The 23976-nt window shown below is 37.8% G+C and overlaps 1 protein-coding gene and 1 non-coding gene across 7 annotated transcripts in view; one reads left to right on the top strand and one right to left on the bottom strand.

Moving 5' to 3' along the window:
* Gria2 (glutamate ionotropic receptor AMPA type subunit 2) overlaps positions 1-23976 on the bottom strand; it is a 130847-nt gene that overhangs the window by 93003 nt on the left and 13868 nt on the right. The window lies entirely within an intron of this gene.
* On the top strand, positions 9143-9248 carry LOC123453850. The gene has a single exon (XR_006633028.1). It is a non-coding gene; the product is annotated as a U6 spliceosomal RNA (small nuclear RNA).

Here is a 23976-nt window from a genome sequence, read left to right as displayed (position 1 = left end):
CCTTTTCAAACAATCAAGTTTGATTCTTATGGCTTCGAATTTTTTTTTTAATTTAAATTCTATGTTATGTGTTTGTGCATACCTGTGTGTGCATTAGTGTGTGTGAGTGTGAATGGGCGTGGGAGTGCCACGGAGAATGTGTGGAGGACTTTTGTCTTGGAACTCATTTTGAGGCAGGAATGTCTTTCTCTACATTTTTTTTCTCTGCTGTTTTGTTTTCCTGTGTTCACTATGGGCTGTGAGGAAATTCTCTATTCTCCTCTCATGTTACCGAAGCCCACCACCACTTCAGGCCTTTTACACGCCACATAGGGATTGAACTTGGGCACTCTGCCTCAACCAGAATGTCCGTTACCCACTGAGTCATCTTCCCAGTCAGACTTCCTATTTTTAATTCCTTGACTTCTACTTGTAGTTTTATCATTTTTTTCTGCTTTATTTGTGTTCATGATCCTGGAAGAATTTCACTGTGGTCTGAGATTACATATTGTATGATTTTTTTTTATATCTTTAAGCTTGTTAGAGGTGTGTGTTATGGACAGACGTGCAGAGTATTGCTATGAGAAGAAAATGTGTGGTTTGATAGTTAAAATATCACCCAGAGATGTCAATGATATCAAATCCACTGATGGCAATCTTGGGTTTAGCTATCCCTAATTTTCTGCCTGATGTTTCTGTCCATTACTGATAAGTAGATTATTAAAGTCTCCAGTTACACCAATAAATGCATTTACTTCTCTTTGCAATTATATCAATGTCATTTTCACCCCCTTTGGCCTATTATCCCCTTGCTAGGATCATATACATTATAGAGAATTATGTCGGCTTAAATGAACCACTTTTGTCAATATGCAGTGTGCACTTTTAATTCCTGCTAAAAACTGACCTAAATCTGGCTCTATTCGAAAGTAATCTAGCTACTTTCCCTTCCTTTTGCTTACCTTAGCATGTCCCAACTCTACCACTCTACTCTGTATGTCCATTTTTATCTTACACACTGCATAGGGCTTGGGTTTAGTATTATCCATTTTGATAATATATTTTTAATTGACTTATTAGGAACTTGGGAAATTTAAAGTGATTATTGATAGTTAAATTAGCATTATATATTTTCCTTTAAAAAAATTACTACTGGGTTCCTTGTTCTTGTTTTTGGCTTCCACTAGCTGCCACTTACAGTTTTAACTAGTCACGTTATGTAACTACGCTTTATATACTGTTTGAGCAGATCAGTTATACTCATTTCTTTACCTCTTGACATGGTCCGTGGTTGTCCCAGAATTGGCAGAATACATTTACAACAGATTCAAGCCCGTCTCATAAAAACATGTCAAGACTTCATGCTTCATGCTCGTACCTCATAATAAAACAGCCTCCTTCCAATCTGTTATATCATTTTTTATTCATCATTTATGCATAACCACACATAGGCATACATAATTGTCAACATTACTGTCATTTTTGAAAAAAAAATATAACATTAATGAAAATTAAAAAATAAAATAAAAACCTTGCTCTACCTGACTGAGTTTAATGCCTGTTCTGACTCCTGAAACTGGCGGATGATGTTGATTGCCCACGACCTTCCCAATAAGCCTAGCTCACTTGGCCTCTTGAGAAATAACATCCGCATACTAAGCTTTGGTTAAAGAACTCCTCTTTCTTTGCTGAGGAACAGAATGGCGACTGTGCCTCGCCCCCTGCTGGCAAGAGGAGGGCTTTTCTCTCATGTGCACAGCACCCCTGGTGGAACACCAAGATCATGATAATGTGGACAGAGCAGTGCAGTGGCAAGCATCTGAGTGCCTCACGGAAGGCTTTGTCCCCATCTGACCTCCCACAGTTAAGAGAACCTGTCGTTGTCCTTTAAGGATTTTCCTCTCGTGGATTTGTGCTCCAGGAAGCGGGGATTCTCATTGTCCCTGCAATTTGGTCATTCACTGAACTGATTCTCATCTGCAACTAATCCACCTCACTCACAAGGTTGTTGGGGAATGAATTTGCCCTGAAGTTTCAGAGTATACTAAAAAAAATAAAAAATTCAGGGACAACTGACCTGTAATATTTTAATTATTGAGTTCTCCTTAGTCTGTGAGTGCTTGTGTTAAGGAGAAGAGAAATTATGGTGCCCACATGGCATTCTTTCCAGCAACACACTAGAATAAGCTACTTACCCTGGCCCGTAATAAACTGTCTACATTCTAAAATAGTTAGTGATTGTTAAAATGACTCAAACTGAACATATAGAAGTTTGCTTTGTGTGAGTAGGGAAACAAATATATCTTATTTTTACACAGTTAATTTATGTAGCATAGAAAATAAAATTAAAAAAGGTTTCAGTTTCAACAATGAACAGCATTTTATCAGCTCATCCATTAAACTCCTAGCCCTTCCTGTTACCTATATGTTTCCCATCCTTGGAGCCACACACTCTGCCCATTCACCACCCAAGCTTAACTTCGAGGCTTCAGTTCCCCTCTGAATTCTTCATTGGTTTCAGAGTTGGGGCCAAGGTTCCTGGCACAACCCCAGAACTTTGTAAAACCTATTACAAAAACACATACTTAGGTCTCACAGTCTAATAATCCTTTGATTTCTTACATCCCAGCCACATTGCAGGATGAAATTAAGGACTCTATATTTCATATGTTCCTTCTTTAACTATCAGCAGGAGAAATGGTCTAGAATAGGTGATCAGAAAAGACTTAAGAATCCTGAGTAATTGAATGAAAAAAAAAGAACCAACAAATCATGTTTATGCTATCTTAATAGCCAAAGAATTATGACTGAATAGTTAATACACTTGAAATATTCAAAACATGGATATAGCACAAATTGAACACCTTGAATTCCACGCCAGAAGGAGACCTGAAAACACAGGCTGTGGAGGCTGTGTTCTCAGCACGAGCCAACACCTCACAGATAATGGCCTTCTGCCTCTTGGAGTTCCAAAATCTCCAGGTGTCCCAGAGCGACTCATTACATGGAACACACGCCAAGGTTTGGAAAGGCAGAAGGCAAAGGAAGGCAGAAGAATTTGAGTAGTCTGTATTCAAATAAGTGGTAGCAGTTCTCCTTGAGGAAATAAGAGCACATGCATACGCATCTTTCTTAGCACGAGGGAAATGTAAGCCTATCGGAATGGTGCCTTGTTCAGGAAGTCATCTCAAAGTACTGACCTTCAGGCACATGAGCATTGAAAAATTCAGTCATTTATTTAAGAATGTGCTTATACATTTACTTATTTATTTATTTAATAGCATAATCTAAAGTATTAAATAGTCTACACTTACAGGATGATTTTTATGGAAATCATTTTAGAGATTTTCCTGAAATGACTTTCAATGGGAAAATGCAGATATTAATATAAAGCAATGCTGAATTATGTAAGATATAAAATTATGATATCATTTATAAGAAATTGATAGGCCCACTCCAGGGTCGTTTTATGCAAGTGAGTATAAAAATAAAAAGCTGGTAGATAGCAAGTATAATTTCTTAAATAAATGAAATCTAAAATATATACTCAAATTTATATTTCAGAATAGTTAAGATATCTATAACTATCATTCATAAAATAAAAATATCACAGAACTTTCACTATCATATCTAAAAAATTATATCCTTGTTCAATGTTGGAATAGTTGAATTTGAATAGTCTCTTGCTAAGTGAAGAAAAAAACGGTCAAATTTCCATCATTCCCTGGGAATCTGGAATAGTGGAGACGAGGGGCTATCAGGGAGGTTGGCCATCAGGGCTCTGCTGCCCATTTGCTTCTCACTTGGCTGATGTCTTCTACATATTGTTCCATTTTCTAGACCAAAATTTTAAATTTGGCGCTTTTTACAATGCATTTAAAATAAAACATCTCTGTGAAAATTCAAAACATAAAATAAAAATAAAACAAATTTCATAAGATGAATGAAGGTTACTAAATAATTTCTGTTTTCCTTCAAGCTTAAACACTGAAACTAATTGGGATGTTTCTCAGAATGTTTTTCAGAATCAAAAACATGAAACTTAGTCCCTGTCATAATTGCTGTCTATCCAGACCATCTCCAGACCATGTGCTTTCATTGCACTTCACTCTTTTCTTTTTTCCAAGTGAAGGGACCTAGTATCTCTCTGTCTTCCATGATGTTATCAGGGTCTCTCTCTCTCTCGGCCTTCCACACCTTTCATTCATCTCCTTTTCTAAGTGGCATTGGAAAAAATGAGAGTATTCGTTCCCAAGCAGTGGGAAGAATTGTAACTTGTAACTGTGCTGCCGTCACTCAATGGTGACCTGTATTCAGCATGTGAATTTGTCTATGCAAATGCCATGTAGGCATATACCCACAGGAGTTGTGTGTGTATGGGGGGGGGGACGTGCACATGCTTGTGTGCACAGCGCAGGCACTTCATGTGTAACATTTGATCTCTTCCAATGCTTGTCAGACCACACCTGCATCTACAGTTTCGAAATTCCAAGAGAGAAGTGCTGAGTTTACAGTTTCTTCACTTGCTTTAAAATTATTTTATGATTATCTGATATTCCCGTGATAACTGAGAAAACTTGTATCCTACGAAATAGATTTACATCCTAGAATTAGAGATGAATATTCAGCTCTAATAATACTACTGACTTAAGTAGCTAAATAAATATCATATTTAACTTGGAAGATTAATAAATTGCTTATTCATAAAAGATAATGTCTCTTAAAAGAATTTCCTGAATAGCTAATCCCCTTCCCGAGTTAGCTGTATAGCAATATCAATGTCATGTATGAGCGTGATGGCTAAGTGGTTAAAGGTGCTTACTTTGCCCAGGTTCGATTCCCCAATACCCATATAAAGCCAGGTGCACAAAGTAGCACATGCGCCTTTGAGTTCATTTGCAGTGGCTGGAGGCCCTGGCATGCCCATATACTATACCTGTCATCTATTTATCTATCAATTGATCTATCATCTATCTATCTATCACTTATCATCTATCTCTCAAATAAATTAAATATTTAAAAACAAAAATCAAGGTCAACTTGAAATTAAAATATGATTTCTTCATTTTTAAGCAGAGTTTCAAGCTGAGTGTGGTGGAGCATGCCTTTAACCCCAGCACTTAGGAGACACAGGTGGAACGAACACCACAAGTTCAAGGCCACCCTGAGACTGCAGAGTGAATTCTATGTCACTTTGGTACAGAGGGAAAACCTACATCAAAATAAATAAAATAACAAAAACTAAAACAAGCAAAAAAAACCCCAAAAAACAAAAAAACAGAGTTTCAGGTAGATTAGGTCAGTATCAACCTCACTATAAACAGAAGATGACCTTGAACTCCTGATCCTTCTGCCTGTGCTTACTGAGCACTGGGATTGCAGGCACGTGTTACTGTGCCCAGTTTATGCTGGGAATCAAACCCAAACTTTCCTTCATGATGGGCAAGTGGTCTGTCTACTGAACTATATTCACAGTCTAGAAATGCAATTTCAGTAAAAGCCCAGTAATATTTTCTTAATATAACGTTAGCAATGAAGACATATCCTTTACTTTTCTGAATATATTCTTATAAAACAATATTTTAACTTGTAAATAACTATTTCACTATTTTCACAGTGAGAAAATTGAAACACAACAAAGTTAAGTAATTTGGCCAAGGGCATTCATTTGTAAAGCCCCCAAAGTAAAAATTTCACATATATAGAAGGCCTACTTACTTAATATTATTAAAGTCTATGACAAAAAATAAAATATAAATCCAGTACTGGAAAGACTACATTTTCTTTGGAACTTTGTAATTGACCTGAAATATGAAAAAGGACAGAATCCTATGAAGTCATACATCCATCTTTCAATATGACCTTGAGCAGCCCACGAGCTCATACAGACCTCTCATTTGTGTATCCCCTGAAATTTGTATTTTCATGTGCCCATCTCTTTGGCTAATATCTCATTAATTAAAACAGGCCATTTAAATCAGAATTTCACTTGATTTGTACTAAAACAACTTTAAGAGATTTTCTATAATTATGCTCTTTCGGAATTTGGTAAATGAGTTCTTATTTATCCTTCTTTAAACATTACATACTTTATCATGACTGCTTTCAATCTTTGAATTTTTATATAAAGAATCCTTTTAAATGACTCACAAAGTTCAAGAGTTGAGACTAATTTAATTTCAAAATCCAAAAATTTCAAAGAAATCCAGAAACTTACTACTTAGCCGTGTCAGAAGAAAAAAAAAAAAACATCTTAAAAAGTATATTTAAAGTTAAAAAAGTAGAAACTTTGTATGACATACCATATCTTGGTACCATCATTTCCCCCCTCCCTGCTCCAGCTCCACTGAGGGCCCTTCTAAGTGGGATTGCTGCTATTCACCATGAAGTTGTAGGTTACGAGTCGCAACAGCAATGGTCTGTCATGTGGGGAGGGCTGTGTCTCTGGATATTCCCTCCCCTGTGGCTCTTTCCACCCCCTCTTCCATAAACTTCCCTGAGCTTTGGAGCATGTGCTTTAACTCCACCTTAGTGCGGAGTTCTCAAAAGTTTCTATTCTTATAAGGAGCATCGCAAAATAAAATTCCAAAGAAAATTGCACTCTGCCCATGTCTTCTCTCAAACAGTTGCAAAAGGTGAAAATCGTGCAAACAATATGCATTTCTCCATCATCTCCATATTTTAACATTTGGGAAAATATGGTGCGTGTTGATTGAATGATAATAGCAGCCGCATGATGGGTAGTCCTTGAGGAGGAAACTGTGCTCATTCCTTACAGTACCTCAGCACTGCTTCTTTCCATAGCATTCCACATTTGAGACTCAAATAATTAAAAAAAAAAATAGTTCAGCACTGGCATCCTTTTTACCCAGTACATTACCCATTCGATTTAGCTAATTTATAAGACCTGCATGCAATTCCAAGAAATTAATACATGACTACATTTCATAATGGTCCTAGGGTTTATGACATTTCATTGAGATATATCCACTTAGGACCATTCAGATTCAGCTGTCTTCCTTTATTAATATATTTCACTGCCAAAACAAAAGTTTCACTTTTGTGCAACTCTGCATCAAGTTCAAAAATGGGAGTGGTAAATGCCAAGAAGAAGAAGCTGATCTTAATAATTCATGAATTTTTAGTGTAAATTCCCACCACTTCATACCCAAGAATGGGAGCTTCACCACCCCTCCCTTGACCCCAGGGTAGCAGAACAATTGAATTCATTGCAATTATAATAAATGCTGATTAAATTTGTATGGTGCTAGTATATTGTTTAAAACAGCTGCACACCTCTGTCAAGGGAGCGAACCCAACATGCTGTGACTATTAAATTGATTTAGGGCAACAGAATGTGGAAGCTGTCACACCTGCAAAAGAGCCCTTAACCATATGCTGTGACGCGTTCATACTCTAATGCCTTGAGAAGTAGCAAAGCCCCTTTGATACCACCTGCCTAGCCATATTTCCTGAAGTAATTCCATAAGACAGAATGGGATTGATATACAAGAGTTCTTCTGCAGTACTAAGAATGCAGATAGATTTTTTTTTTGAGTGCAGTAAATGCTTAGATCATTTATAACATACTTGAACCAATATAGGGAGAACTCTACCTATAGGGATATCCAAAGGTAGAAAGTATTTCATTTGAAATAGTCTAATATTTCTATAAATATACAACAATCATCCTCAAGGTCAAAATAGGAATGACTGCCTACTAGGTATTCAGGGATTGGGAGCTAGACAAGAGATTAACTTGGAAGAAGAAAGAGTATGATACCAGACCTTTTTGCTTATCCACTCAAAGAAAAACTCTGGATAAAACTGTGCTCCAGTTACTTACTCTAAGTCTTGCTATTCTTACCTTAACTTGGCAAATGTAAAAATCAACCTGAAATCACGGCTTTATAAACATGTGGGAGGAGAAGCTGGGCTGCTGTTGGGGTTTTAGTTTTGTGGTAATCTTTCTCATATTGCCTAGATAACATTTATTAGTATAATAAATCTCTCTCTCTCTCTCTCTTTCTCTCTCTCTGTGTATCTGGCGGGGGGGCATGTAGAACCTTGTGACCTCATCTGCAGCAGAAGTGAGGGACGTTCACCTGCACTACCCAGATCAGTAGCTCAGAGGTCTTCACTCTTCCACCTGGTCTTGCTTTGAGCTGCAGTCTCTATTGATTTTAGAGTTTGTAGGCCTCTGACAATTCTCAGGTCTCTGCTCCCCATGGGACTTGGATTACAGGCATGAGAGGCCACCCCCAGCTGTTGACACGGGATCTGGAAATTCAAATTCTGGCAGTTTCAGGCCCCTCATGAAGATGCAGAAAGCTAACTTAACCGCTGAGTCATCTCCCCAGCCCAGTAACAAAAATGACATGGTATGTTGTCTCTAAAAGTTTTTGTTTTGGTATGGATAGTTTTGTTAATATTTTTGTCCATTTTTGAGAGGTTTAATGAGGTAGCAAGAAAAGAGGGGATTGACTTAAACAAAAACACATGGAGTTTATCCAAGTAAAATGGTTTGAATATAAGATTTGTTTGGAGGTACTGCAATAGGGAGTCATAGATTGGACAGAAGAGAACCGCCCCACCCAAAGTACTGAGTCAAAATTTGGGAAGAACCCTGTGGAAAGATTAGGCAATAGTTCCAAAGATGCCTAGGCACCCAGGGCTCATGGGCATTCTGTGGGTATCACAGAAAATTATCAAGATCACTTGCTAGAAACAGAAACAAACTGTGTTCTTCCAAATTCCCCTTTGTGAATGAGACTTCCAAGGGCTCAAGAACTTTCATGGAGCATTTTTGATGTGACTCATCCAACAACCAGTGACCATTATTCAAGAGAAACTGGGAAATAGAAAGATGTGAAGGGATGATAAACAATAGCTTGGCTTTACTTTTGCAGTAATACACATGGTGCCTACTCCAAGCTTCCATAAGAAAATATAAGCAGTATAATTGAAAAAACTCCAACATTATTGCTAGTCAATTCCCCAGGAAGTCTACTAAATCATGTACGTCTGATACTTATATTGGTCACCAAGGAGGGATGAAAATATCAATATTATTTTGGTCATAAAATATTTATTCATTCTAAAAATAAAAATTAACAGCTTGTTAGATGATCATTAACTAATATGGACAAAAGATACGATATTGGTTCTCACTTCAATAGCACATTCACTAAAATTGGAATGATACAGAGAAGATTAGCATGGCCCCTGCCCAAGGATGAGCACAAATTCATGAGGTGTTCCAAAATTTATAAAAAAAAAAAGATATTATATTGCCCATCTAGAAGTAAGGAGGGTTGCAAATTACTTCATCAAAGCGTGTCTATATTTCAAGTTTGTCAACTGGTGAATCAGTGTTTCTTTACAGTTTACTAGCTGAATGATTTTGATAAATTTGTTTAACTTCTGAGTCCTTTTTGTATCTTGTTATATTTTTGTAGTAGTTACTTTTTGTTTGTCTGACCAATTTTTTGCTGGTATATTGAAAAGAGATGAATAAAGTAGCACTCAGCACACAATTAATGCACAAATATTTGCTTTTCAAGTTAAAACACACAAGACAGTGTTGATGCTAACAGAGTCAAAATATGAATGCACCTTAATATAGGCTCACCTTCTGAATACAAAGGTAAAACTAATATCAAATTATTGAGATGTGAAAGAAGAAAGGGGGAAAGTAGATTCATTTAAAAGTACAACGTATGGAAAATCTTGTAAAATGCATACAAGTTTAGTTGGGTTTCACCTATAACAGTGGGCAGGAATTTTAATAATGGAGAAGGAACTAGGAAAAGGATATCTCAAGATAAAATATGATAGCCATGGGTAGAAGAAGAGGGAAGAAAGTAAAGAAAGGGCTGAAGAGGAAGAATACAATAAGAAGGAAGAAAAATGAAAAGAGAACAAAGGAGGAGGGAAGGAGGAGCTCTCCATCACTAATCATGACTAATGAATGTGTAAAAGACTCCTGGTCATTCCTTATCTGGTTCCATTTTTTTCCATAGTAATTAAAGTGTAATTTGTCATGTGTTAGCCTAGTATAAAAAGGGTATTTGTCAACTTCCATGTGCCTAGGTGTGTCCATATTATGACATTGTGGCCATGGACATTTAAAAGGAAGTAATATACAAAGTCATGAAATTCCCTGTGGGACTCAAATGGCTGAAGTGTAGAATGTCTATGGCTGACAGGTGAATGAAAGCATTAGGCAGGATATAAATCACAGATAATCTTTGAAAAGAGTAGGAATTGATAAATTACATTTGTTCTTAAAATAAAGTATATGGAACAAATCACAAGGTAAAACGTCTAAGTTCACTGATGATGAGAAATGCCACATGTCACTGACCCAAACAAGAATAAGAATGTCTCCCAATGTCGAGACAAAACTGCAGAATTGGACAAGTATTTTAGTAAGAGAGATGTGTTTGTAAGCAGGAAGAAGATATAAGAAAGGACTGTAATCAAACATGATCTTAATCAAGTTTAGTTGTATGATGAAAATACAGCTTTAAAGGTACTTCCTTTATGGTAAAGTAGAAGTAATTCTTTTCAAATGCACTAAATTCTATTCAAGTTAGGCTATGGTTTGAATTCAAGACTGAAAATGTCTGAGAGCCAGGTGTCTATTCTCTCAATAGAGACATCACAACATATGACTCCATGGTAAACATATGGACAAGGGGCTTTATGTAGAGTGACTTTCTTGATACCACTTACTCCAAAAAGCCATGATTGAAGTTATTTGCCTCTCATCCTACATGGCTTTTATACTAGGTTAACACATGCCAAATTACCACTTTTATTACTAAGGGGAAAACACATAAGGAATGACCAGGAGTCTTTCCCTCCTTCTCTCTCTCTCTCTCTCTCTCTCTCTCTCTCTCTCTCTCTCTCTCTCTCTCTCTCTGTGTGTGTGTGTGTGTGTGTATCTTTTTCTCTCAAATAAATAAAACTTTAAAACAGAAGCTCGTGAGTTTGAGGGCAGCCTGAGATACATAACAAAGATCCTATCTGAATACAAACACACTGTATGTATATGAAGACAAAATGTGTCACTCCAGTTGCCTGAATGATATTTGCTTTCACTTATTTATTTATTCACAATGCAATGATGCTTAAAAACTCATGCAGAAATGGTTATCAGGGAACCTACTTATATTGCCCATTTTCTTATACATCAGAAAAAATCCTAGTATTTCATAAGTGAATGTTAAAGCTGACCATAATTTTTCTGTGATTTCTGGAATCTACTTCAGCCACCCCCCCAAGATTTGTCTCTAATTAAATCATAATTATGGTCACAGACACTGGTCCGTTTCTTCCTCTAACGTTTATGTTGCCTTTTCCTGAGATGAAATGACCCTGAAAAAAATTTTCATGCAGAGGCTTTGTTCTATAGATAAGAAAATGCATATGTGAAAGGTTTAAAAATGCTTGAAAGTTTAAGAAGCCTGCTTGAGACTAAGTGCTGTTTCTATTTGCCCCTCCCTCCCAGAATCCCAGTCTTATCGTATTTCTTTCATGAGCCGCTCTGCCATAGAAGACTTTAAATCCTTACAAGCAAGCTCTCTCCTAAGGCATGACTCATTTTTATTATTCTCTGTCTTGGTATAATTATATCTGTATTTATCTTTGTTTGTGTATTATGGAATCCCTTCACCTTAAAGGGCAAACAAAAACTTTATGTAGAAAATTTGAAGTTAAATATGCTTTTATTGGCTCCACAATATGTTAAACCATCTTGATTTTAAAATCATCAGATTTTATTTTTCTTTCTCTCACATCCTCACCTGCTGAAAGAAGGTGAAAGGAAGAAAAATTGAGGGATGGGACAAATCAAAAAGACAAGAAAAGGAAAAACGAAAGAAGCAGGATGCTACAAAGCACTGTCCCCATTGCCCGCTATGGCTGCCCTGGTACCCTAAAATATGCCCTGACATCCTGTGATAGGGTGTTTACTTTAGGGTCATTAAAGGGTATAGAAGTATTTTACTCTTTGTCAGGGCCAAAACATCTATTCCCAAATCCTTTATTTATTTGTTTTAATTAACTCATTATTAGCTGTCAGCAAGGGTACCTTTTTGTTGTTGTTGTTGTTTGTTTTTTGAGGTAGGGTTTCACTCTAGCTCAAGCTAACCTAGAATTCCCTCTATAGTCTCAGGGTACCCTTGAACTCTTTGTGATCCTCCTACCTGTGCCTCCCGAGTGCTGAGATTAAAGGTGTGCGCCACCACACCAGGCTAAGGATAACTTTTTGATTTAAGGGTGGGTTTTAACTTTGGAATAATTGCTTCTGTGTTTTTATATGCTTACTCTCTTTACTTTCTAGATGCATTTGTATCTTGTGAGAATTTGGGAGATTAGGCCCGTTGATGTATATAATGTCAACATGGTCCTATGGACTGGAGAGCCTCTGTGTACTACTGAACAAATGCTGGCTGGAGGAGAAAGGACCCACCATGACATCAGCATGTCTTCCACTGTGAGTCCCTGCCTTCCTCTGCATTGTGCCAATACTCAGTAATTGCCCTCCTTGTGGCTCCAGCTGTGTTCTCTCCCATGACTACCCTAAGCCTTTACTTCTAAGACAAGTTGGATTAAGTTTAGATGAATATTACTCAATCAGATTCTTCAGAAAGTTAAAAAAAATGATTTTCCTTTACCTCACATTTCTTTTTCTGTATTCTGTGAGGCAGTATTTTTCCTGAAGGAATGGAATATTGGAGGAATTAAATCTGTACCTTGAACTTCAAGCTTGGAGCTTTAAATATCTAACAGTAAAGAGAGCCATTTTCCTTTGATTAATGAAACACCACAAGTCTTGGCAGCCCCATTAGTGCAGAATCACTAATTCCAGCTTAAAGAGTGTCTACATAACGGTAGCATTAAAAACATTTACAGAACATGACAGTCAGTTCTTTGAAATACAAGCAACTCATAATTACTTTTTACTAGAGTGCATGCCCATTGTTGGATTTGAAGTCTTGGGCACCACAAATGTGCTTCACAGTGAAGACAGAAAGTCAACACAGCTCACACTGACACACTGGTTCTTGCTGGTTCTCTTCCAAGACTTCTAGTTCCTCAGTAGGCAGACCATGGGAGAGATATTTATATTAACAATTAACATTTAAATAGATTATGAACACCTACGACTCTCGGCCCTGGTCCTGCAGGACACATCATTCAAGAAATAAACAAGAGGATATTCTGAATTTGTGAGCCAGGAAGGAGAAAGTTGAACAACATTCTAAGTTCTTTCTGCCCCAGGCACTTTGTCTGACTCATGACTGTTTTGAGTCAGATATTCTAGGTGTAACTCCCACTCCTTCATATAAAAAACTTTGTCCCCTTCCACTAAGTCACCTCACCTTTCTGACACCAATATTGCCAATATTAAAATCCCTAAATGAGGGATTATTAAAGTGCCTTTAGTTTTGAAAGTATATATAGCATTCCACAGTGGCTGAGGGCACAGGGCCAGTGAGGATTAGAATGTTCCAGACAGTCTTTTCAGTGGAGAATATCTTAACGTTTTGTGTCCAAGGATATAAATAAGCTTTTAAACCATAATGGAAGAGTTTGAAGACCCTCAAGTGAGATACCTTAAAGTGGCTTTGGTGGCATGTTAGGGCTCTGCCTAGGTGGTAAGCGCCTTGAATGTAGACATATTGTATCCCTAGTACAGTGCCTAGCATTAACAATATATTTAAAATATTTGTGAAAGAAGAGAAAAAGAAAGTTGGGCACAGTAGTTTGTACCTATATCCCCAACACTTGATCACTTATGAGCTGAGGTTGGAGGGTCACTTTGAGTTCAAGGCCAGTTTTGGCTGCATAGTGAGCTCCAGGAAAGGAAAGACCAAGTGAGGGTTGAAGATACCTTCGTGTTGCTGGGACAACGTACTGGACCAAAAGCAGCTGGGGGGGGGGGGGGTCCGCTTTGTCTTACAGGTCTCTAGGGGAAGCTCCTGATGGCAGGAAAAGCATGGCATGAGCAGGGGCTGGGCACCACCTCTACCACTGCACGTGGAAAACAGCAGCATGAGAGTGAGCCAGTATCTGGCAAAAAGGCACTGGCTGTAACACCCCTAAAGCCCCCACCCAGCCCAGTAGCACACCTCCTATGCCAAGGCTCCATCTCCCAAACTGTCACCAGCTGGGGACCAAGCGTTCAGAACACATGAGGTTTGGGGGATATCTGATTCAAACTACTTCAGAATGTAATGGAAAAAAGAAAGGAGAGGAAGAGGGAAGGAAGAGGATAGGAGAGGAGGGGAAAAGAGTAACTCCGATAGAGAATTCATCAGCCTGGCTGAACACCACAGTACAGGAGAGCTTTGTAAACAAGGCAGAGCTTCAACCAGGTGAGTCAGTAACAAGTATTAACCCAGTGAAAATGAAAAATTTGAGCTCACCCATCTCTGCGGTACAATCCAGAGCAAAATTCACCAATATTCAGTGTTCCCAAGAAAGGAAGAAATTAGGTCGGTGTGATAACCTCACTATTCCATGCCTGCATTTTGCTAACTCTGCTCTCCGAATTCTTTCTTTTGCAAATACCTGGCCATACCCCTGAACATGCCCTATCTCATCTGGAAGACCTTTTAAGCCAGAATCACCCCCTGTCTGCACTTTGGTGAGTAGACCTGGCATTGGTGTACTCTGCAAGGCTGACAAGAATTGCAAATGACCTCTTTTCATACCTAACCGGCAGGTAGGAACCACTTTGCATAGCTACAAGTAACCTGGTCAGCTTGCTGGCCCAGGTTGTGCTCTGGGTCCAAAATGACAGCCTCTTGTATGGTTTTGGATGCAGCTGAAGAGCCAACGTCAATTTCTAGGAGCTCATCCCACATCCTTCAGCAAAGACCTTCCATGAGCCAGGCATAATTCTAGGCATTCCACACAACATGAGAGTCTTAAATAAAAAAAATAAAACTTCCTTTCTTTGCCCTCCCATTTTCCTAACGAACAATGGAACAATTTTCCAGCTCCATCATTCACAATGATATCCAAAGTTCCATGCAGAGTGTAAATCCAGGCATATGCTACAGTCCATTTTTGATTTTTTAGTATATTTGGCCTTTTTGTTCATCAATATGTGCATAATATACTGGGAGAAGATAAATCCAGGCTCATATCATTTAAGAAATTTAATCCTGAATCATTTCCAAATTTAATTTTTAGAAAGAAACCCAAACTCTAGGGACTTGACATCCACTCTCAACTGTATGCTTAGAGACAATGGTGCCATTGCCACAATGTGAACCTGGCACACAGTTCATGTAATTATGTCATTAAAACTATAGATTAACTGTAAAATAAAGCTGAACACATATTGTTGTTTCTTATATGAATACATATGTTATTTCATATAACAGCTGTAAAGCATACTCAGGGAGAAAGTTGAGTTCTTGAATTGATTTTGTGTAACAGTTATAATATTGTACAAAAGACAGTATTATACTATTCAAATTTCACAAAATAAGTAACTGTTGCACTGGTTTGTCCAAAATCAGATAGCAATGATCATGAACAGCAGAGCTAGGATTCTTTGCCAAATACAGATGGAATCCAAAGGATAGAGAGAAAAACAGCAAACATCATAAAAATAAAACTATATATGGAATGTATCTTATCCATGTGATGAAATTATCTCAAAACTAAATTTAATATTACAATATGTTCACTATGAAATGAGTTGTTTTCAAGCACTTGAATATGACTACTCACAATCACTGCCACCATGAGCAAGTCTTAGTTTCTTTTGCTGTATTTTATAAGACAACATTGAAATGAGGCTGTTCATAGTGATTAAAAAAAATACACCAGAAAATCAATTCATGTTTTGTGAGAAACCAAAGAGATGAGTCCTTCACATGAAAAACAAATTGTTACTTAACTCCCTTCAGCTATATGAAATGCTGCCATGCTGGGAAGCAAGACCCTCTGTTTTATTTTTATTTTTTATTTTATTTTCTCCCAGAAAATTGGCAAAAAGTAGAAAGCTTAAATGAAGGCAGAAGCACACTCAGTTACACAGCACGTAAAATGTCTTAGTGTGAAGAGTCACTGTGTGATGCAATGATTATCATGGTGGGTCTGTCCTTCTTACCAGAAGACTAAGGATTTATGACTCTTGTTACTTAGCACCATCTCCATCGTAGGGCCCTAAGGACCTGATATTTTATAGTTGGATTTCATTTCACTTATGTTTCTAACCACTCAGGTGCACCCCCTTTAATCTTTCAATTTAAAAAAGTTATTGGGATTTCAGTTTCTTCAGATAAACCTTGTCACTAAGACACTTATTACAATTGAGTTCCAATGAGGCAGGCTCTAGATTTAAGGGCCTACTCTTAATTTTTTTTTTTTTTTTTTTTTTTTTGTATTTTCTACGAGAAAGAGAAAGAGAGAGAATGGGCGCGCCAGGGCTTCCTGCCACTGCAACCAAACTCCAGACATGTGTACCATCTTGTGCGCATGTGCAGCCATGCACACTTGTGTCACCTTTGTGTGTCTGGCTTATGTGGGATCTGGAGAGTTGAACATGGGTCCTTAGGCTTTTCAGGCAAGCGCCTTAACCACTGAGCCATCTCTCCGGCCCTCAAGGGTTTATTCTTAGAGTGAATTTGATCCCGTTGAATGACGTGTAACTGCATGTTCATTGTTGCTGAGAAAAGGAAGAAGTGGATGCAGAGTTGGTTTGTTGTGATTGACTAGTTATTGTTTTGACACAGGACATTGAGAGTTCATTCCCTGGACGTAGGTTGGACCCACTAGTCTAAACAATCACAGCCTAGGCGTATGACGGCACTTGAATTGTTGTCTGAAAGGTGCATAGCTAGTCAGTTTGATGATGACAAGAACTGCGGCTTCCCTGCTGGACCTGGTACACTCAGTAGTGACTTTAGTCTGCAAACTTGTTAGCATTTTCTGCATGGAAATACCTTCTAAATTGTAAATTGATGCCTGCTTTTGTCCATTTGACAAAGGAATTGGTAAAACACATACTTTAGGAAGATGAGACGCTGTCAGATATTTTTCTGAGTATCTAGATTTGCTACCGCTAGAGATGACATTTTGGCTACAGGCAAGGAGAGAACAGATGATACTCAAGCTAAAATGCTTCATTTTTTTTCCATCCATACTTTCAGAATAGAGACTTTTCATGTAATCAAAATTATGCCTGCAGGGACATCATGTTCTTTCTCAAACCCGGCCTTACTCTTGCCTTGGGTAAAGAGGCTCAAACCTCACATCCTTTTAAGCAAACAATACTACATGTTGATGTGAGTTCATGCTGACCATATCTCTCCTTCCCCAGCCCCATATACACCCAAAGAGGTAAAATCCAAGTTCAATAAAAGAAATGCACTCTGTTATTGTGAAATGATTTTCCTGAGTATGGAAACAGTTTTGACTTCCTCCAGTTGAATATTTTTGCTCAACGCAGCTCAGGTTCAGACCTTTTCTTATTACTTTTTTGTTTTCTTTCAGTCTGAGCTATATGTGGCATTGGGATTCACTTGTGTCAAGACGCAGACTTCTCAGCAGTGTGTGCTCTGCTCTGCTACGTCCCTTGCCTGATGTCTGCTGTCTTCCCTTCCCTCTGTGCTGTGTCCCGGCTCTCCTCCTGGAAGTCCCTACATCAAGACTCTTTTTACTGGGGCCCTTTTGTCCTCCTGATGCTTTTCCCAGAGACACTCATTCCTCGCCTCTGTATCCATACTCATGTTTCTCACTGGCTTCATCTCAACTCCTTTCTCACCTGCTTCGATGGTCCCACCTGGCTCAGTCTACTTATTGTGGAACATGCATCTAGTTGCTCCACCATACCTCTCATGGCAAAGGTGTGGTTCTGTCCTTTCTGTAACCCTGCCCTTTCCATCTGATCACTTGATCACATGGGCTTCATTCCAGTGGAGGTGTGTGCCTTTCTAGGCTTGTCAACCATCTCTTCAGTGTTTAGCCCCATCGTTCACAGCAGACAGAATGATTGTTGGAGGCCAGCAAGCCTGTGAAATCCCCGTGTCCATCCCAGGCCATGGCCCAAGGCTGGGCCCATTATGCACAGACTTACCCAAAGCCCATTATTCTTTACCCATCATGTTCTTTGGGACACATCTAACCTTTCCAGAGAGAAGAAAAATCATAAACGTGGAGAGCATTGAGACCACAACTCATGAGAGTGTACTGCTTAGCTCCTCCCTGATTAATGCCCTTCCTCTGGGATTTGGACTTTTCTCATATAGAAGACATTCACTAAAGCAAATGCACATAAAATAAGTTGTTCATCCTTCAGCTGCCCATGATGAACTTGAATTTGTAGGAATCAGCAGTTTCATTTCCCTTCACTTTTATCCACCGGAGTTTTCAGTCAGATTCACATCCAAATCCTTTCGAATCCAAGGTGCTTTTTCAGCACTGATAATTACAAACATTTCAAAGAAAGATAAAATACTTTAAACATCATCAGATTGTGGAAACAAATCTATTGGGATGACTAAAACTGGCTGGGATCAAACACAGTCAATCCTCATTATAAAAAAAAAAAATGCACTTCTGAATTTGCACAATAAAATAGATCCATAACCCCCAAATAAATAATTACATTAAAATAACGGTTGTATGTATACAGAGAAATAAATTATCGAGCTTCCCCCATGCATGTGCCCCTGACTGAGACAAGCAAGAAGTCCTCTCCTTTCTTGTTTCAGCTCTCCTACCAAAACAACTATCCCTTTGGCATTCTCTCTGGTACCACACATTTTGTATTCTTACACTCTATCTTGGTAACTTTAAAAGGTCCTCAAGCACAGAGTTGAAGGTCCACCTTCTATTCTCAACTATCAAAAGGTAGAGCTGTGTTTTATGGAAAAACTACATAAATGAGATCATCTCTCTTCAGCCCTGAGTTATAGAACTGTTATCCATGAGTTCACTCAACATTAAAAAATTGACTATGCCTGTCAAGTAAGGAGTTTGTAAGCAGAAACACAAAAAAAGCAAGGGCTCCTACTGATCCTCTGATAGAGCTATGACTAGAAGTTCACAAGGCCTGTTTTCTTTAGGAGAAATCAGTCACTGTGGCCTAATTCAGCATGAGAGCAAGTGTCCTCAAAGAATCAGCCACAGACACAAGTGGCTAGAGGATCTGTGATACCCTTGAATGGTTATGCGACTCAGGACCTCCATAATGCTGCCACAATCAGGATATAGACAAACCAATCTCCACGCATGTCATCAAACGAAATTCCTTAGTGAAGTGCACTTGGTCTCTTTGGGTGATTATCACTTCTGAGTCTGAGCAGAGAGATAACTTCCTTCAGCAACAAAGATAGGATAAAAAACAATACCAAAATGATCTAATCAGGACTGAGGATGTAGCCTGCTTTAATAGAATGCACAGGGCCCTAGGCCAAATCTCCAGTATACGCACATTTTGGCTTCAAATCCTCATATAGTAAAGCCTCTGGTTTTTGTCATCGATTGTTTATATTTTCTAGTGTTTCTATATGACCATTACTCAAGCTTCTATTAAGATATTGGCAAAGTTTTAATTTGTCTGATTTTTATATTGTTTATATTTTATATTTTATTTATCTTATTTTATTTTATTTATTTATTCGAGAAAGGAAAAGAGGCAGGGTGGGGCGTGGGCATGCACCAGGGCCTCCAGCCATCCAGCCACCATAAAGGAACTCCAGATACATGTACCATCTGTTGAATCTGCCTTACTTGAGTTCTGGAGAATCAGACCAGGGACCTTTGGCTTTGCAGAAAAGTGTCTTACCAGCAAATCCATCTCTGTAGCCCTGTATGATATTTTTTAATGCTTGAAATTCTATAATAATTCATGGAACCTTTCACATGGAAAATCTAAAAGCTACATGCAAACACAAAATATCAGCTGTATACACATCTAAGCAATGGTGGCAGTGTAAAGACTCCTCCAAAAATGAGAGAGCAAAAGTTAAAGCTGCTATTATAAGGTTTTATGAAACTATTACAAAATGAACAAAAAGTAGCATAGTGAAATATAAGAAGAGATACTACAAGGGTGAAATTAGAGTTGCTAATATGGAATGTATGCATTAAATATCCCTGATTATTTGTTGATGCTCAGATACTTTTGCTTATCAGTTTCCCTATTTTGTGTTCAGTTATTGCTTTAGGTGTCATTTTCATCCTCTCTTATAAAGGCATTTATTCTCCAGCTATGGTGCCATGTCTTGAGAGACCAAGGAAGGATTAGGACAGCCTGGGTTACATAGCAACTATCTGGCCAGCCTGAGGTGCAAAGCAAAACCCTGTCACAACAAACAAACAACATATTTTTATTCTTCCAAACAATTGATATGGTTCTAAAGTTTCATGTAAATTATATTTAGCTTGGTAATTATCATTATGAAGATAATAAATTATTTGCTTAAACATTTTTAAGATATAATCCTGTGCAGTATTGGTATTAGAACAGAAAAAAACCATCAAATCAAGAAGATCTGGAAATAAGTCTCCAAATCAAGGAGAAATTTCAAGTTTCTAGTCTTGCAGTTTCATTTGGCCCAGAGGATTTTGATCTCACATTGCAGGAAAACAGAAAGTCAAGGGGAATATTCTTAGGGCAAATGGTGGAAGGAAAGCTGGATTACCAATATTCCAATGAGATAAATTCACAAATTGCAAAGAGAACAATAAAATGACTGGAAACTCTGTGATAATTGTAAGATCTCTGTATAAAACATATAATCTGTATCTAAGTTATATATTCCACATTAGAATGCAATTGATCCTGTAGAAAAAGATGAATTTATTCTATCCAATAAACAATGAGTCAGTAAGATAAAAAAAAATTACTGGAGACATCATGAAGAAGGCTTTTCATGTCTTATATAACCAGGGGGGAAAATGACTCATCAAGTTTACTAAAATAATAGAATCTTGGGGCAGGTAAGATGTCTCAGTAATTGAAGGCACTTGCTTGTGAAGCCTACTCCCCTTGGTTCAATTTGCCTCATAAGTTGTATGTGAAATGTATGAAAGTATCTATGTTAATTTGCAACATCCAGAACCTTGGCACACTCACACACACACAGAAATACACACACACACAGGGGAATAAATAAATAATACATATATAATAATGCAAGGTTATTAGGCATATATATGCAGACATATACTCAAAATAGTTTTAAAACAATATTCCATGACAACTAAGTATGAATTTAAGGGGCTGAAGAGATTGCTCAGTGGTTAACGCACTGGCTAGAGAAGCCTAAGGACTCATGTTTGACTCTCCAGGTCCCAGGTAAGCCAGACACAGGTGATGCGAGTGCTCAAAGTTGCACTTGAGCAGTAGGTGGCATATGCATCTGGAGTTTGATTATAGTGGCAGGAAGCCCTGGTGTGCCAATTCTCTCTCTCTCCATCTTTCATACATACACACACACATACACACACACACACACTCACATGTCAGTCTGTTAGGCTTGCCTCAAAAAAAAAAAAAAAATTGAATTAAAGGCAAGCTAAGAAATAAGCCAGTGAAGAATACTAAGTAACACCTTGATCACACCTTCCAAGGCTCAGGATCTAATGCGGAAGAGGTGGCAGAAAGAATGTAAGAGCCAAAGGAAGGATAGGACTCCTTACAACGTGCTCCCTCCAGACACAAAATGGCCTACATATCCATGCATGGCCTCACAGTGCCTGACACTATCTACACAAGACCATCATAAGAGGAGGAAAAGATCATGATATCAAAATAAAAGAGAGACTGATTGAGAAGGGGAGGGGATAGGATGGAGAATGGAATTTCAAAGTGGAAAGTGGGGGGAAGGGAGGGTATTACCATGGGATACTTTTTATAATCATGGAAAATGTTAATAAAATTTGAGGAAAAAAAAAAGAAAGAAATAAGCCAGTAAATTAGACAGAGGGCTAGCCACAGAAGAACAGTCTCAGGCACAGATACCAGCTGTCCAGGAATCTGGGGTGCCAAAAGATGGTGGGAGTGAATGCTGAGGAACCAGAACCCACAAGCTGAAGATGTGAGAGTCGCACTTGGAGACGCATTGTAGATAATGACACACGTGGGGATTTCGAATATCAGAGAGGAGTAAGAGCAAGAAAGTGAAAACCTCAAGTAAAATGATGGCATTCTCTTCTGCCATAAATAGTTGCCACCTAGCCTCATGTATGTATGCAAATAATCCTGATTTTTCAGCTATGCAGCAAGCCGATATATAAGGTATTTGTATGTAGGACCAATTATTCATAGACACTGAATATATGTTTCTCAATCTTCACTCAAGAACATCATCAACTAAGAAAGCAATGGATGAAAGATAGTCTGTGGTTATCTAGGAAAGAAATATGGCCTCAAGTGTATTATCACAAACTTCAAGGGAAAACAATATGCAAGTGAAAATCAACAATTATCACATTACTGATAGATTTTGTCATTACATGAATAAGCCGGGACCAGTTACCTCCCATCCCTTCTTTGTACTAGGGTTTTAAATTTGTACAAATATATCAGAATATAAATTCTCCAAAGCTAAAACAAAAAAAGATTTGTTCATCTCTAAAGTAATGTTTAAAATGTAATCTAAAAAAATGGATAAAATAATAATAATAATAATAATAATAATTAATAATAATAATAATCATGGGGAACACAGCACAAGGCCAGGAAAAGATGATGAGTTTAACTGGCTGGATGGGATGTTACTGGAATTCACCAATGCACAATTCTTGTTCTGGACCCAAGGTAGATTGATCTCACATGCTTTGAAGTTTGGGATGCAAAGTTGATTAGGCCATTGACATGGAAGCACAAGAGATGCCGCCCTCATAGCAACAGAGCAATAACTTCCTGGACATGCAGCTACCCAGTCACATCATTTCATGACATGATGTCTTGAATAAGTAAATGTATACAAGTCAATAAGAAAACTTGTAGAGATGATGTTGAAAGAAAAAAAGCCCTTAATTGAACTATGTGGGAAAGAAAAAAAAAACATGTATAATAAAATAATATAAAAGAGTATTTTATAAAACAAAACAGGACTCTTATTATCAAATATTCAAGGATGCTTCCTCACTACAATGAGGAGACATGGGTCTGAGGGACTGGACTTCCAATAGTATGTTGGTAGAATTTGAGGTAGTCTCACATTCCTTAGTGCTTGTCTGAAATATTTGACTAAACATTCCATGGTCTTTTACCCCCAAATAATTCTGTCATAAGGAGGGAGGGAAGGGCTGGAGAGATGGCTCAGCAGTTAAGGTGCTTGCCTTCAAAGCCTAAGGACCCAGGTTCAGTTCTTGAGAACCCACATAAGCCAGATGAACAAGGTGATACACATATCTGGAGTCCATTTGCAGTTGGTAGAGGCCCTGGTGTGCCCATCCTCCATCACTCTCTCTCTCTCTTGTAAATAAAATAATAATAATAAAAGGCAAAATATGAGGAAAATGTAGATGCAAAAGAATTTTCATTTGCAGCAGCATATTATAATGGATAAAAAATAAGAATGCAAGCTCTCTGCTTAAGTAGAAGATGGTAAACTCAAGCATTTGGAAAATATTATGAAGCAATGAAAATTGACTTGGCAAACAGCTTTAGTGCTACCAAAAGTGATTCAGGTATAACATTAAGTAGAAAAACAGCTAATAATACACAAACATTAATAACAAAATGTAATTATTTCTTGGGTGATATTATTATGCTTATTTTCTCTGGATTTTCCAAATTGTATGCCTGGATATTCTACTTTTATAATTAGGAATAATGTCTTAATCAGAGCTTTATAAAATTTTTTAATAATATGGGAAGAATATTGCTAAGCTATCAACAAAGTGAGACTATGCTTTCTGTAAAACATTTCCTTCTAAAAATATTTGCATATGTAAGAATGCTTTTCCACCCTGCAAAATTCTTCCATTGCACAAAATAATGTGCTAAAA

The sequence above is a fragment of the Jaculus jaculus genome, chromosome 12, assembly GCF_020740685.1.
Source record: "Jaculus jaculus isolate mJacJac1 chromosome 12, mJacJac1.mat.Y.cur, whole genome shotgun sequence".
NCBI lineage: Eukaryota > Metazoa > Chordata > Mammalia > Rodentia > Dipodidae > Jaculus > Jaculus jaculus.
This window is presented reverse-complemented; position numbering and strand designations above follow the sequence as displayed.